The sequence below is a fragment of the Telopea speciosissima genome, chromosome 2 (assembly GCF_018873765.1).
Source record: "Telopea speciosissima isolate NSW1024214 ecotype Mountain lineage chromosome 2, Tspe_v1, whole genome shotgun sequence".
NCBI lineage: Eukaryota > Viridiplantae > Streptophyta > Magnoliopsida > Proteales > Proteaceae > Telopea > Telopea speciosissima.
The window spans coordinates 66990840-67007868 of NC_057917.1; the positions used below are offsets into that span (position 1 = coordinate 66990840).

The 17029-nt window shown below is 37.5% G+C and overlaps 1 pseudogene; it reads left to right on the forward strand.

Annotated features, from left to right (window-relative positions):
• The first annotated feature begins 668 nt into the window (after window positions 1–668).
• Window positions 669–9085, forward strand: LOC122649785 (annotated as a pseudogene).
• Window positions 9086–17029: the final 7944 nt, after the last annotated feature.

A 17029-nucleotide genomic window follows, 5' to 3' on the forward strand; every position in this document is an offset into this window, starting at 1 on the left:
TGATGTCTTTTTTTATTGTCCTTGTAGAAAACCCTCCTCCGGGAAAAATAAAATTCACATTCATGGTTTGAGGTATCAATATTGTATCATTTGGTATCGGTTTTGCAAGTAACTGATCCCGATATTGTATTAGTGATACTCTACGAACAAGGGGTAATATGGTAAAAAAACCTATTTCATGGGTAAATCTATCTGATACAGCTGATCTGTTTTGATACCATATCGGTATCATATCAGGTGACTGATACCCAATCCGATACCATGCACTAAAACCGTGTTCGATATCCTCTTTTGTTACAGCACGGTGGTGTAACGCATCGTGCAGCGCTGCAGAGGCCATGTGGTACAGAGGACCCCACATGATGCACATGGCCTCTGCAGCTACCGTCCAACCCCCTTCTGAAATCCAGGTTGATACCACTGTGCGTGCTTTCACTGGCCCGTGCTGGTGCCGGGGCTACAAGACAAGCAGCGATCTCCTGCTCAAATTAAAAAATGCCAAAACCAGTAGTCTGTGAAAACACGGGTCCTTGGACTGCTCTCTCTCTCTCTCTCTACCGTTAGTCGTTAGGTGAGGAAGCTCTCCGCCTGCGATCTCATCTACCCCTCAATTAGCGGAAAGTTCTTGCTGCTTGCCCTTACAATTCCTTCTCAATTCTTACTACTGTATTGCAGGCAAGACAAGAGTTTCTTCGTCATCTTTCATTGTTGGGTTGTTCCCGATTGGAACCCAAGATCATGACGTACGCAACACTTCTTCTTAGTCACTCCAGAAAGGTATTATTAAATCAAACCCAAGTATTTTTCCCTTTCTTTTTCAAAATTTTTTTTTTTTTTTGGCATTTATGTGTAAGCATATGTACGGTAATCTTATTGACGATTTTGATATTAAATTCTGTAATTCAACAAGGACGATCTCACCGAGAACCTTTTGGGATTCTGCATAAAACTAGGAAACTTTGTTCATGCCGTATCTGATCTAAAACATTTGCCAATCAATGGAATTTCACTTCCAAATGGTAAAAGAAACCCGGTTCATGATAGGAGCAGGATCCACCCTGTTGGCAGTGAGTTGTCATGTTGATCGGGGAGCTTCAACAGTTCCAAATTCATGTTAGTAGGTTCCAAGGGACTGCCTGAACTGAAAATTTGGTTAATCTCTGAAAGAATCTGCTACCAAACCTCATTGTTTAACTTAGAAAAACTTTGATTTCCGGAAGGCATGTACGGTTTTACATCAAGAAATTATGGATTATGATTCAAGGGGCACTGAGGGCAGTGTTCATCACATGCTACATGCTATACATGGAACATATACACTATGCACTATTCATTCGTCGTCAACATTCAAGCAGTGCACCCTTTTGGAATTGGCTTCTCAGAAACCAATGATGTTCACTTACCCTTTTAGGTTGTGGGAATTCATTCAATGCACTTTTTGGGACGCTTCATATATCCGTTCTGCAAATTGCTTGTACTTGTGACATCTTAAAGGTTGTCCACCTGATTAATAAAACATTCTTAGCCCACTACTTACATACTCTAATCCCAAAGTTTCATATGTCTAGATTCCAGTATTAGTGCTCCTGATTGGGATATACATTTATTTCTCATTAGTGTGTGAAACTTGGATTTGACAGCATGCTATTTATTTTTCCAAACAATAGTTCCCACCAATAATAACTTCAATCTTCTGAAAGTATTGTGCTCAAAAACCCGAGTTCTATGAGTTTGCAGTCATATTTAAATGGACAAATTTCCAATTTGCTTGACCTTTTCTTTGAAAAAACTGCTTTTAGATGTCACGTAAGAGAATCCCTGATACTTCTGTGTTGATTCAAAAATTGCCATGTTTAGAAATGATATGCTCAAACTTGTTTTTCGTAGTTTTCCTTTATAGGCCTTTCAATATCGTCGTTTGTTCAATTCTTTTGTAAAATTTGCTTAGTTCTGTAACTACACATTTTTATCGTAATTTGATTTTGCTACTCAACTGTTCTTCATATCTTTAAAATATGCTGTCAATTATATGGAAATAGAATGCTTCATTATTATCTGGAAACAGCCTCTCTGCAAAAGCAGGGGTAAGGCTGCGTACGTTATGACCCTCCCCAGACCCTGCAGTGTTGGGAGCCTTGGGCACTGGGTATGCCTTCTTTAATGCTTCATTATTAAGCAGTGTAATTTGAATTTTGCAGTTACGCAATGCTCCAGACATACTACGAAATGAGTCTGCTATTCTCGTCCGTTGGTTTTCTAAAGATACTCGCCTCTCCATTGGCCAAAGAGATGGTAACTAGCCAATTGCAATGAATTGAGATCTTTCTCAACCTCTAGTCAATAGGAGCTGTCTTGCACAGTATTTGGTTTTTGTGATGCTGATCTTTCATTCTTTTTTTCTATTTTTTACTTGAATGAACTAAATAGTGTAGTGTAACGTTTGCTGTAGTTCTGCATGCACAATTGCATTTGTGAGTGCATAATGTTTGCATATAGTTCTGCATGTCCCAGTTGCATTTGTGAGTGCATGCATGGATGTCAGGGTCTTCATGCGCATGCTTGTTCTCGAATTGGTGTAATTTCCACACACAATCATGTATTTCCAAGTGTATGTTGTTGGTTGAAGATGGGATATGTATTTGTCACTGCATGCATGACCATGTGGTTGTATGCACATTTACTTGGGAAAATTATGCACAAACACATGTCTTTGTTGGTCTATGCCCATATGCGTCTGACTGAATGAGCAGAAGCAGCAGAATCTGTGCTCCAATGTTGATATAAATGGGAAGACAAAGTAGCATTAGTTTCTCCGTTGTCACCAAACCTCCTCATTATTGTAAATTCTGCAAAACTTACACATTTCTTTGCCCAACAACTGGCATAAAAGCTGAATCCATGCTCCAGGAATTTGCATGCAGTGGGTTCTGGAAAGCATTGGTGTCTTATGCCAATTTTGTACACGCACAGTCTTTTCCTTACACTATATCTGCTTCTCCACCTTCTCCTTCATTATCATCCATCACTAGTGGTCTTCATTGTGTGTGCTGTCCTCTTGTAGCCACAAGATCCTCGATTCTAGGACTCACTATCAACCCTAAACTAATCCACCTTCCCAAGCACCACTTGGTCATCTTCAACTTTTTTGTACTTCTCAATTCATGATGAATTGGCCATTAGTCTCCTCTGCCCTTGGCATTGTGCCCCCCCCCCCTTTAAAATATAGTACAATCAAGTCCTGACCCTGTTTCCAGAAAAGTAGCCCTCAGGTAAGTTCTATGCCTCCAAATACGCCTTTCTGCGGGTGGGTCTCTCCATCCTTCCTGTTCAGCTCAATGTTTGAAGCTCAGATTTTCTATTTTATGCTGAGGTTATTGTGGCACATGTTGAGGAGCTTGTTTTTTTAGATATCTTGCTATGGCTATGACATTAAGAGGGGAGATAGGTAAGAAATGTGAATTGGCCTAGAATCTCATAGGTAGGAAATTTGAACTGGCTTAGAACTTAATTTCTCAAGAAAGCAAGGGATAGTAAGACACTGAAAGCATTTAAAATTGTGAAAACAAAGCCTTTCCTCTTGATTGCATCAGATATAAAATATCATGTCCTAAGATCAGCAACCAATTTTCTCCTCTAAGTAATTGTTATGCTTGCATTGTCATTTCTTAATGCATTGGCTTGATGGGGCTTGGTCAATATTTGGAATCCGCAATGTTCATAAATTTTTTAATTTTTTTTGGTAGATAATTTTTTAATACTATTTGTTAAAAGTATTCTTATATTCCTCTGCCAGATCTTCTAAAGAGTCATCAACATGATTATTTGTATAGAAAGAAGGATGGTAATTGGTATCTTGGTGTTATTCCTAGTATGATCAACCGATCCAACTACAGTTGTAGAGCTGAGCATCTTGACATGTTCATGGTGATTGGAACCCTCCTGCTTTTACTCATTTCAGCTCTTTCTTAATTTAGTTACACTAAATTTGTTGATTCTCTGAACTAGGAGTCTATAGATACTTGATTCTAAATAACATATGCCATTGTTTTAAGGTGTCTTTGTCTGGGAGACTAAAGGGAAATTTCTCTAAAACTGCAATGAGAATGAGCATTCCAGTGGCTGGTTCAGTGTTTAAAAATGGCTCTCCATGGTCTGTTGTGGCCTCACCATCTCACTTATTGATATCCTTTCTTGATGACTGTGTCTGCAAATGTTTGATTACTTTTTTTTCCCCTTTATCAGTTCACAGGCCTACCCAAGAAGAGGTTTTTCAACAGATTCAGGTATGCTTTGGGGATTATGGATTTGGTATTTTGCTTTCTGTATTCCTCTTGATATACTTCAACATATCTGACAAATCTAAGGGGTTCGAGGAGTTAAATAAACTGTCACTCTGCTCTGGGGTTCGTTGATTCAGTTCCTCCCCTCTTCGCCGCCCACTATTAAGAAAATTAATCTCTAGGATTATTTTATTTATTTATTTTTTGGAGGGGGGGGGGAGGCAAGAAAGTATTATTTGATGAAAATGATGTAACAGTTGCAATTTGATCAGACTGTAGCTCTTCAAAAAAAAAGTACAGTACATATGAGTAATGACCATAGACAGAATATACAAAATAACTTATCTTACTCCTAATTGATGATGAATGGTATCCAGCCACTGAGACCTTTGGAAAGCCTCCAACATCTTGGAACTCTATTCCATTTATGACCAGTCTCTTCTTGTCATAATCATAACTAAGTGGTTAATCCCTGTGTAGTTAAAAAATTCCATTTCATTTTTTTTGGTGGAACTTGTTAGAGTAACAATTTTGCTAAGCAAATGGGAAATGATAATATGAAAGTAGGAAAACATAAATTTCCTTGAGACCGATCATTGGCCTACCATTTTTGGACACATTTTTATTATGTCTAAAGTAATTCATTTTTTCCCTACTTGGTCTTTGATATTGACAGCATTAGAAGTTGTTCCTTATCATATTATGGTTAATTTCTTGGTCATATGTGGTTGTTTTGGCTTGGTTTTTCTTTACCATTATTACTCATTGAAGATAATGGTACAAACTCCACCATTGAATTTATATATAGCTGTTGGAATGTGATTTCAGGGATTCCTCCACACCAAGAGATTGGAATGCCTTCACTCTCTCCTACAATGACAGAGGTATGCAATTTGCAATGCATCTGAGGACATTAAGATTGTGAAACCTAGGTACTTTTTCTCTTGTAAGTTTGCAATAGTTTCATGTTATTCTTTCCTCATTACATGGTCCTTTGAAATGTAGGGTAACATTGCACGGTGGTTGAAAAAGGAAGGTGATAAAGTTTCACCAGGTGAAGTACTATGTGAAGTTGAAACTGTATGGTTCTTATTACCATCTGTTAGTTCAAATTCTATCATTGAAGTGGATATCTTGTTTCATAGACCTGGCTTTTGTTTCTCTGGTTTTTTCCAAGGACAAAGCTACAGTTGAGATGGAATGTATGGAGGAGGGTTATATTGCTAAAATAATTCGTGGAGATGGGTCAAAAGATATTAAAGTTGGTGAGGTAGTCATTTTAACTGTGTCATATGGATCAACTTGCAGGAAACTGTCATCTCTGTCATACTAGTGTATTAGATTTTTTGTTCCTATTCTGTTTTTGACCATTTGAATAGTTTTAGACTTTTAGTTCTTGTGTGAAACCAAAGGAACTGGTCCTGATGGAAGTTCTAGCTGAAAAAACTGTCATATTGTACTGACTGGTTGAAGCTCTAGCTGAAAAACTCAGTATCAGACACATTGTGATTTTTCCTGGTTTCTATGAAGTCCTAGAGAAATAGTGAAAATCTCAGAATGCGCAGGAATGATTTCCCATCCCATCCCTTTCTCATCCATACCTACTTTCTAAGTAGTTAGTATCTGCCTCTTTACTGTTCGCTTTATAATTGATATATTATATGGTCATCCAAAATCAATGAAATGATGTTCTTAAACTCATGCATCTTTTCCCCACAAGGCCACAGCAATTATCCCCATGTATCAGTCTTTTCCTGGAACAACTTTACCACATGCTTCCATGTGACATACTGACATCATGGTCTCTCACTAGTCTTCCAAATAATTAGTCTAAATTATTTGTAATTAGCCACCTATAAGTTATACGACCTTCAGTTCTTTTATGGTGAAATTTTTTGAATAATATGTATTCTTATTATCCTAATGTTGTATTTTAACCCTGGAAATCTGATTTGTGTTTAATTAGGTGATTGCCATTACTGTTGAAGAAGAGGATGATATAGAGAAATTTAAAGATTACGAACCCTCAACATCTGGTTCTTCTGATGGAGTAAAAGAGTCATCTGATGCTACGCCTCCCACAAAAAAGGCAGTGGAGGAGCCTGTCAGTCCACCTGAACAAAAGATTGCTAAGCCTAGTGAAGCTCCTCCAGCAAAAGATCGTATTTTTGCAAGTCCGCTTGCAAAAAAGTTGGCAGAAGAGCACAATGTTAGTCATTTTAGTTTCTGCACTAGCAATTATTATAAAACCCAGAGCTCGTTTCCTTTTATTTTCTGAACAACAGATTCGTATCCTGTTGACTTTTTTCTAGGGGATATTTTGATATTGCTTTTCCTTTTTCTCCTTTTCTCTCAAACTTTCTTCTTTCCTGGGATAGGTACCTCTTTCAAACATCAAAGGAACTGGTCCTGATGGAAGCATTGTGAAGGCTGATATTGAAGATTACCTGGGTAGTTTTCCCCATATGTTTTCAAGATCCAATGGCTATTCATGATATATTTTGTTATTAGTCTTTAACCATTGAAATTCTGCTAGAATTTTGTTTTCTTTTGACTTGAAGGAAATGTGCTGCTAGCTATAGATTTTTCAATTCCTTGTAGCACCTTGTACTTGTTGAATATGGATTACTTCAACTGATTACTGATTACTTTGCATTTAAGCACATCACTGTCTATTTTCAATTTGTTTAGAACATTTTTAAAAGCTGATATTTAATCGGCATCTTTATCATGTATTTTAACCATGTAGCTTCTAGCAAAAAGGGAGCCCATGCACCAGTTTCCAAGGCTAAAGATACTGCCATAGCAGGAGAAATAGACTACATGGACATGCCACATTCCCAGATAAGAAAAGTAAATGTCTAAAACTTCCCTGCTGTATGTTCTATTGTGCTCAAAATTGAAATTTATTATCTACTTTGCCTCTTTTGCAGATCACAGCTTCACGCTTATTGCTTTCAAAACAAACGAATCCTCATTATTATTTAACAGTAGACACCTGTGTTGACAAACTTATGGAGTGAGTTTAATTGCTGCATTCATTAATATATTTGTTTTCTATTTATGATTTCTCATTGTTATCTGAGTTGTTGTTAGTCGTTATTAATCTTTGGTTCATTTGTCTGCTTCAGCTTGCGCAGCCAACTTAACTCCCTACAGGAAGCATATGGTGGGAAGCGGATTTCTGTCAATGATCTTGTAATAAAGGTCCTGACTATTCCAGTCCTTTGGTGTAGTTTACTATTAGGATTTTGTGCAAAAATGGGATTTTTAATCTTATCAAGTCAAAATTCGCTCAAATTGTGATGCATCAGAAAACTAGATGTAACACAGTTAAGGAAATAATAAATGTTGTCCTTTTTTTCTTTGGACTGCCTGTCTTATCATTAAGGACTTCCAAGATAAGTTTAAGTTGAAATGTGATCACAAACTGCTATCTTGGTCTTTTGAATCAAAAGATTGAGTAATAAATTACATCTGGTCCCCCCCGCCCCCTTCCCTCCTCCTTTTGGGTGTAGAAGTCTTTCTTTGGGTAGCATTTTTTTACCTTTTTGGGCCTTGTCTGATATAGATTTTTTCCTTTTTAAATTTTAGAAAGTTCCTCAGTGCAATCAATATCTCAATGATGTAGTAATGTTTATTTAACTAAAATGTTTACACTCGCCACTCGTGATTTGGTAACTCCATGTTGTTCAAGAAGTACATTGATATCCCAAGTATTCCCTGATAAAGAATAACTTCTGTGGGACTGAAATTTCAGGCTGCTGCTTTGGCTCTTCGTAAAGTTCCTCAGTGCAATAGTTCTTGGACGAATGACTACATCCGGCAGTGAGTATGACATAATAAGCATTGTACTTTTGTCCTTTATAATACACATATATTTAATAACAGTTGGCTATGACTACTGATCTAGGTATCACCATATTAATATCAATGTAGCTGTGCAGACAGATAATGGATTGTATGTCCCCGTTATTAGGGTCAGTCATGGAATCTTTTCAGCAGTTTTAAACAACTTCATTCTTTATTTTCTTCTTTTAGTAGGTCATGGCACTTGAGAAATCATATTCTATATTCACAGGATGCCGACAAGAAAGGATTATCTAAAATTGCTGAAGAAGTCAAACAACTGGCTGGAAAAGCAAAGGACAACAGCTTGAAACCTGAAGACTATGAGGTGATGTTTGCATTTTGAGTATCTCCCCATCAACTCTTGGTGGTTTATCAGTTGCCTCATAATTTTGTTGTCTAAATATTGCTTTGCTTATATTTTCAGGGAGGCACATTTACTGTGTGTCTAATTTGGGCGGGCCTTTTGGAATTAAGCAGTTCTGTGCCATCATCAATCCTCCACAAGCGGGTATTCTCGCTGTTGGGTCTGGTATGCTTCACTGCTCATCATTGTTACACTTGTTGTATTTGTCCTTTTCTGTTAGCTTGTTGGGGCCAGTATTGGTTTTGTTATAATTGTCCTGACCTTAATTTGGTCTTGAGCAGCTGAGAAGAGAGTTGTACCTGGGGCCAGTCCTGATCAATTCAGTTTCGCTACATTTATGTCAGTCACTCTAAGCTGTGATCACCGTGTAATTGATGGTATGTGCCTGTCATTTATAATTCTTATGTTACGGGTAAGAGCTTTGATCATTTGTTAAAATGTTAAAACCTAAAATCTTCATGTTATTCTGTTTAGGTGCAATTGATGCTGAGTGGTTAAAAGCATTTAAAGGCTACATCGAGAATCCAGAGTCCATGTTGCTCTAAATTTATTGGCTTGCCAAGCCATTTTATTAGCGATTGATCAGAATTCGGAACTTGGTGAGATCCTGAACATGATTCTTCTCCCGAGTATCAATCTGTTTTGGGTTGGCATCCATCATGAGCACCTCTCTCTTATCAGACATTTACTTGCGGGGTTAAGGTTGCAGGCTTTATTCCCAAAAATGATACCTGGACTGAGGCATTAGATCCTGTTGATAATAAACCAAATTTTGGTCATGTATAGAGTGTAACTGTTAAGTCCAACAACACCCCCGCCAAAGAAAAAGAACAAAGTGAAAGAATTAACTTGAGCTGTTTTTACTTTGAAGGTGTAGTTTAATGTGAATGTTTTTTTGGTGCTCTGGTCTACTATTGAATCAAGCAAAAAAAAAAAATTTCCATTCTGTAAAAGTTTCTGTTGTTTAAGGTCTGTTGGATCGGCAGCTAGGGATGACTTGGTATCTGCATGCCCCCACCAATTGGAGGGCGTGATGCGATTTTTCAAACTGGGAAAGTAGGAGTAATGAGAGAGAGTAATGAGAGTGTCAGAGGTGTGGGAGGGGGAGGGAAGAAGAGAGACTGTGACTGTGATCTTTATCCTCTCAGGTTCCTTGCCTGGTACAGTTTGTATGGTTCCTCTCATAGGGGGTAGAAATGACCACTTTATCGCCTGCTTGAATACACTGTCTGGGTGGGGTCCACCACTCCACCCCCCCTTTTATTAGAGACACTAAGGAATTGTACCGGGCGGGGAACCTGAGAGGATAATTGTCCTGCTGTGACTGTGAGAGGGCATGCATAGTCTGGCAGCATGCACAAACTTTTTGGAAAAAAATTTAAAAAATCTCTGATAATCTCATTTCATTGCAACTTCTGTACAGCAGGAACCACCAGGTTTCAAAATTTACCTGTTTATCTCATACAGAATTTACTTTGTCGCAAAGGGCCAATTTGTCTGGGATGCAGATAGGCAAGGAAGTATGAGTAATCATTCTGGAATTGAATGCCATGGAATATCCTCTCTGTGTCTTTGCATGGCTTTCTTGATGATGGGAGACAAGATCCTCTATTGCTTAACATTCTCAATTAAAAAAAAAAAAAAATCTGTTATCACTTAAGCAGTAGAGAATATTGGGATCTCTAGTGCCTGTTTTACAATGTATTGTTCACATTTCAAAACTGAGCATGGCAAATACTAAGCAACCTCATTGTCCACTTCATCAACAACAACCACCACCACCACCACCACCACCATTAGGGTGGGGTGGGGTGGGGTGGGGTGGGGGTGGGGGTGAGGACTTTAGAACAGGTATTACCATGAGACTTGCTACGAAGAAGAAAAAAAAGAGATCGAGTTTTCACCATGGTAAAGATAGTCTCTTCAATTATGTGACCCGACTCTCTGATTGGAGTAGAGAAGGATATTTTAGATCTCATACAATAAGAGGGAGTTAATAATAAACCCAGAGTCCAATCGTAGCATCACATCACCAATCACTCGTTCTTTCTTCATCTTGGGTGAAGAAAAACTTAATCCGAATAAAAACCCCACTTTTCCCTTATCTGATTTTCACTTTTCATGGGGGTGGGGTGGTCATTTCGGCCCCCTCTGTATCTGGGTGTTGGCGATATACTTCCTCACAAAGAACTTTTCTCCAAAAGTTTTTCTTCACCGAAAACGAAGAGAGGATCTATTCATCCAATGATTTGATGTTGCAGTTGGAAACCTAGAGCAGTGAATCGCCTCATTCACTCCCTGATGTGAATTCAGAGATCGATAGCAGGAGCACTACCTTATGAAAATGATTCGACCACTAAGGGATAAGACAGATCAAAATAGCTTTATGCTTATTTAAAGTTTTAAATTGCTGAAAGAAGGAAGAAAAAGGAAGAAATCAAGAAAGAATCGTGTAATTGGGCATTGAAAGATAAAAGAGTTATCTAATGATGTTGTTGTAAACCCTTCATGCATTCCCTTGCTTGCATTGTAATTAAAATTAATTTCACTTATAAACTAAGAAGAAAGAAAAGCTGAAAAGATGTAGTTGTGTGACCATTAATGGAGAAAGAATCTGCTGTGATTGATCTTTTCATCACTCCCCCAAGCATGGGCTTCCATAGAAAAGTTGATCCAAATGCTTATTGGGCCAGGCTTGCAAGTTGGCAACTTTAGGGGAGTGAGCTGTAGAGCTACCACGTGGTTGAACATAGTTTCGGGAGCATCCACGAGAAGCCATGTGTCGAGCCCCATTAGAGAAGATGCTTAACATTATTCTAACCCAAATCCCATAGAAAATTTTTAATTAAGGCCTTCTAATGACATTCTTAAAAAAGGTAAAGCTATAGGAATCAAATGAAGGGTTGGGTGGAAGCACCCCCTTCATTATTCTCATCTTCATCTCCCAAAATGGAAATTGGTATCAAAAGCCTAAAGGAAAAAGCTTCTAACTCCAATAAGGGAAGCATTTTCCTGCCTGCTTTAAACCCACCATTTATCATCATTGGTCCAAGACTATATTACATATAAAAATGATTAGTGACAACTAATCCTTATTAATGGCTAGCTTATTTGATAGGATATAAAATGTTGCAACTTAAAGCTTAAACAAAAAACAAAATTGAAAACCAAGTTTTCTCTTAAGTTATTATTGGTCCTTTTTTCTACAAATATTTTGCATTATTTTTAGTCATTTTCAGTCGAACCAGAAAATGGCAATTGAAGAGGTGACCAGTTCCTATAATACTTGGTCCGCCCAGTCGGTCCAAATTAACTAGCTATAATAACCCCCAAATGATTAATCTTAGTTTAGAAGAAGATTTAAGAAGGTGGTAGCCAATGGAATTGTCCCAATGAGATGTGAATCATGTTTGTGTTTAGAAGTGGATATATTAATTAATGAAGATGGACCTTATCCCCTTGCACACTATGCTATAATATCATTAGCTTAATTAGTATCCTTAAATCATTTCATTACATGGGAACCATGCATCTTTAGAATATTTTTTTATTATTAGAACATTTATATTTTTTACCCTTTAAATTTGTTTAATTGCATTTTATGCACATTAATAGGTGTCACATCTTTCTAATTATTATATAGAAAAGAGAGGTATGAAGTCCCCCTAACAACACACTTTATCTTGTGATGGGAATGACCATTTTTTATGGTTCTTGGTGTAATATATAATTAATAATATAAAGCATATATACTTAAAACCACTTTTGAGTTCTTGTAAATCTTCGTGTGGTCAATAGGCATATGTTGTCAAGTGTTTGTCCGTTTTTGGTTGGCTGATTGCTTCATACTGTTAAACAAATTGAAAAAAGATAGAAAGTTTTTCATCACTCGCAGTAAAAAGAGAATCTCTTCATCCACGGTGATTCAACCCTGTGATTGGATTTTTGGGACAATGAGTTTCATCATTAACTCTTTCTAGTCAAAGTAAAAAATTAAATCTCCCGTGTTTAAAAGAGATTCTTTTTTCACCATGGATGAAAAAAATTCTCTACATTTGAAAGGTAATACTCTTTCTAGTAAAACTGAGAGGGAAGAATCTACTTGCCCATTAATTTGGGGCCACTATTTGATACTTTGACAAAGAGAATTGTTTGTTCTAGAAGAGAATGACTAGAATTAACCAGGATGAGGATGAAAATTTCATCCTTCCCTGTTATGTCTCAGCAACATGAGGCAGACAGTGAGACAGGACAGTATCCATAAAGTTAACAACTTCTAAGTTCATGGGGCTTGTCTGTCTTATCTAACCTAACTTCTCAAAGTACACTTAATTACCATCATTTCATAGCATTAGTGGATGGAAATTTCATCCTCCCCATGGTTTCAGCATTATTTTTTTCTCTATTAATCTTGTGTTTCTGTGTACTAACCACATGGATACTACGTGCCAACACTACAACTCAAGTTCTGTGACCCATTCTAGATAAGGCCCAACACCTCTCTACTTCATATTTATTCCATACGTAATACCTGGTCCACCACCACATCCACCACCACCACCTCCACCTCCACCTCCACCCTTCCGGTCTTATATAAACCCCACGACACCTTCACTTGTTCCTCAGAAAATCACACACACCAAGCTCTCTATAGCTAGCTGGTGAAAAGGAAGAGAAGGAGGAGACGATGGCTTTAGTTGTCTCTCGCGGTGCACAGGTGATGGTTTCTTTTTTCTCAACCTGGTTTACTAATGGAGGTGACAGAAGAGAGTGAGCACACATGGTTTTTCTGGCATGGAGGTTCATGCTGGAAGCTATGCGTGCTCACTCTCTACCTGTCACCCCCACCATTAACTAGCTTATTTTATTCTTATCGATCTTAATTGGTTCTCTTACTGATATATCTCTTACTCTTAAAAATCAAGGGACACACACAGTAACAACAGAGTGAGAGTGAGAGTTTTGGTGGCAGTGGTAAAGGGTTCATTGAAGTGACCCATTCCATCACTTTCAGTAGAGTTGTGGCATTCTGCCCTCACTGGGTTCTTGATCATTTCATTATTGAGTCTGTTTTCTATATATCATCGATCAACATCATCCATAGGATGTGGGTCTCGAGTGTCAGAATTGAGTTATGCACTCTATGGAGGAGAGTGTGGATGGGATGGAGAGCGGATCCAAACCCTATGTTATTCCATAGTCAATCTATTGTCTACATGGGGAGGATTAAGTACTAACGACAAGTGTTATGTGTGTCTTGAATTCTTGTATCCGTTTCGAAGTTTGTCCTATTCATACATTTTTTGTGGCAATCCGAAGGGGAATTTTTTGTGAGGTTTGTGATGGTAGAGAAGGGCTTTGGCCTACCAGACCCAATGGATTGACTCAACTTGGAGGAGTATTACCTTGTTTATTGTCTTGTTGTGTTAGCAAGATCGAATGAGAGGTGTGATTTGGGGATTTTCATGTTAGAGTTTTCTGGGGAGAGTTCTTGCAACGACTTTTAATTTGGTGTTCTTGAAAGTTCTCCATAGTATTTTTTTCTTCTAATATTACATTGTGAATCATCTTCAGCTTCGCCCATGGATGTAGCAAACCAAATTAATTGGTATGTGAACCAGGTTAAATCTCTATGTCATCTTTGCTTGAATAGGTTTTTATTTTATTTATTTTTTGTTTCTTGGTGTTTGCGTTAATAATATATCCGTAGATCACTAATTCTGCTTTCCCCGCAGGAGAAAATCTTCCTCTTAGTCTTCAAACTATTTTTTGTGAAGACAAAGCTGGTTTTCCAGTGTTTAGATTGTAAAGATGTTTGGGGTTGGGCGTGCTTTTTGGAGTGAGCTTGTGTGCTTTTGGGTTGAAGTAAGGCGGGTTATGTCCCCCGTGTATTCTTTAGCCTTTTTTATCAATAAAATCTCAAAGGCCTTCCCGGTCCCAGGTATTATTCGGAATTTAAAAATAAAATAAAATAAAAATAAAAGGATCACTAGTGACCACAATGAGTGAGGCATTTTGGAGTCAAAATCATGAGTTTGAGGGACATTTCAGTTGGTTCCAAAACAGTATTCTGAATGCATGGGTTCAGGGACGTCGCCAAATTCACCAATTCATAAAGAGTATTTCTTCTCTCTGGTTGTGGGTAATAGCTGATGCACTTCATCTCAATCCATTGTTCGTGAACAATTTACTTGGATCATGCATGCTCTGATTTGTTGTGAAATTATTATTATTATTGTTATACCAAATACCGATCTCCCAACAAGAAGATGACATGTGGAGGGAGACGGGTCGACTCCCAACAGTATGCTCCACACTCTTAGTTGGACTCTAATTATTGACGCAGTTATAACGGAAAACAATCCCATAACTTGGGAGACACGAAACCCAACCAAACGGTCAGGTGAGACACATATTGAAACAGGAATCACCATTGCCTCGATAATCGCAAACCTTATAAATAGAGGGAGGGGGATCACAAAGAGGTACGTTCACTTTTTAGGCTCTGACTCTTTCAATATCCTTCTCTTACTGTTTTGCCAGACTGACTTTGACATCGAAGAATCCCCCCTCCGAGTCCGCTCCAGATCTCTTCAGTGTCCTTTGCCTTTTGCAGATCTCCATGTCATTCAACTACATTCCAACAACGACAATTATTATTATTATTATTATTATTATTGGGGGGAGGGGAGAGGTCGGGGGTGAGTTTGAATAAGTGAAGCAGACAAGCTATAATGAGGCAAGAGAACCTTTGACTGTGAAGTTAGGGTTGAAAGGAATATGTATCGTAGTTAATGGAAATAATGGGAATATGCATAATAGAGGGAACAATGTATTGGGACATATGGTTGTTACTTGGGCCATGTCAGGCTTAACTAGAAGTCTAGAACCTGATCTGGTTGTTCTTGGTAAGGGGTCTAATTTCCAAAATCAGTCGCACATGCATGACCAGCCAATTTGCACAAACACGGCAAAGTTATATGTTTGGAAGATTAGAGCAAAAAATTTCGCACAATATATGGCAGGCACAATACAGTTAATAGAGGAGGTTGTGTTGCCAACTACCTGTTTGAGAATGTACATTTTAATTGTAAAAATTAATATATTCTTTGGTTAGTCACATTAATTTTTGGGTAATATCTCAATTATATGGTTAATCATGTATTAATTTTTTATCATTGTATTTTTAACTATTAAATTGAAGATGCAAAGGTTGATTTCCTTGCAATTGTGTCACGTAGATCAGAAACAGATTTGGACAAAGTATTAATAGATGTATTGCTTGTAATGGATGCCCACATACTATATCGACTCTCTCCCTCATAGGAACGAGGGGCTTATTGTGTCTCCTAATGACTTCGAAGATGATGATGATCTTTTAAACTCATTAATTGTCCAAAGAGATGTTGCTTGGTGTATTTAAACACATACAGTAACTTTCTTTCGTTCTCGTCAATAAATTATCCTACCCATCCAAAATATTAGCTAGGGATAGTGTTTCTTCTTGGGGCAGAGAAGTCATTTCCTATGAGGTGGAGAGAGATAAAGAGTGGGAGATGCTAACACACCCTTTGTTCTCAGCCAATACGATCCCGGTATGTACTAGATTTGAATTTTCCTTGTGATGTAGTATATGTTCATATTATGGTATCTGTATTACTTTTGGTATATCAACATTAAAAGGTATCTGCATTGGTTTTTTGTGTATATTTATATATGGCATGTATTGTATGTTTAGATGAAAGTATATTGCATGATTAAACATATGAGCCCATATATATTGGCCTAGATTTAATGATTTCAATATGATGGATACAAAAAAAGTGACTAAAGGGATTCTTCCTTGACCATTGGAAAACTTTCCTCTATCATTTTTCAGCCCAATTAAAATTGATCATATTACAAGATAAAACATGGAAATATCCAGGCTACCAAGAGGGTCCACGAGATGACGAGGGGTGCATGGACATACATTAACATGACTATTAGTTATGCCTGCTTTACCTATTTAGCTGTCTTATTCAACTCTAATTTAGAGGGTAAAGTTATTAAGGTTTTATTATGTTTAAGCTAAGTAGGTAGAGTAAGGATAAGGATTTATTCCACTTACTTGTTTACCTACCTACTTTAATAAATCTTGCCCCCAAAAAACAAAAATACTTTAAATACAAAATATATGTTATATACTTCTTTTTTTTGTAGAAAAATATATACTATATACAATATGGGAAAAAGATCCCCACAACACCAGTGTAGGGATTCGTTTCCATGTCTTCTCATATATTGACTAATGGACCCCACACTAAGATTCTCTCTCTCTCCACATCAAATGGACACCTCTATATATGAAACCTTCTATGTGCCTATTAGGGTAGCCCTCAACATTAGTGTTGTGGAAAACCTTTGCCATATGATATATACAATTTAACCCATTCATGTTCTTGTCTTTACCCGTTTCCCACCTTATTTGATCCTCATTTCGGGTGTAAGAGAAAAGATTAATTTCATTAATTGCTTAAGTTAAGTTTATAAA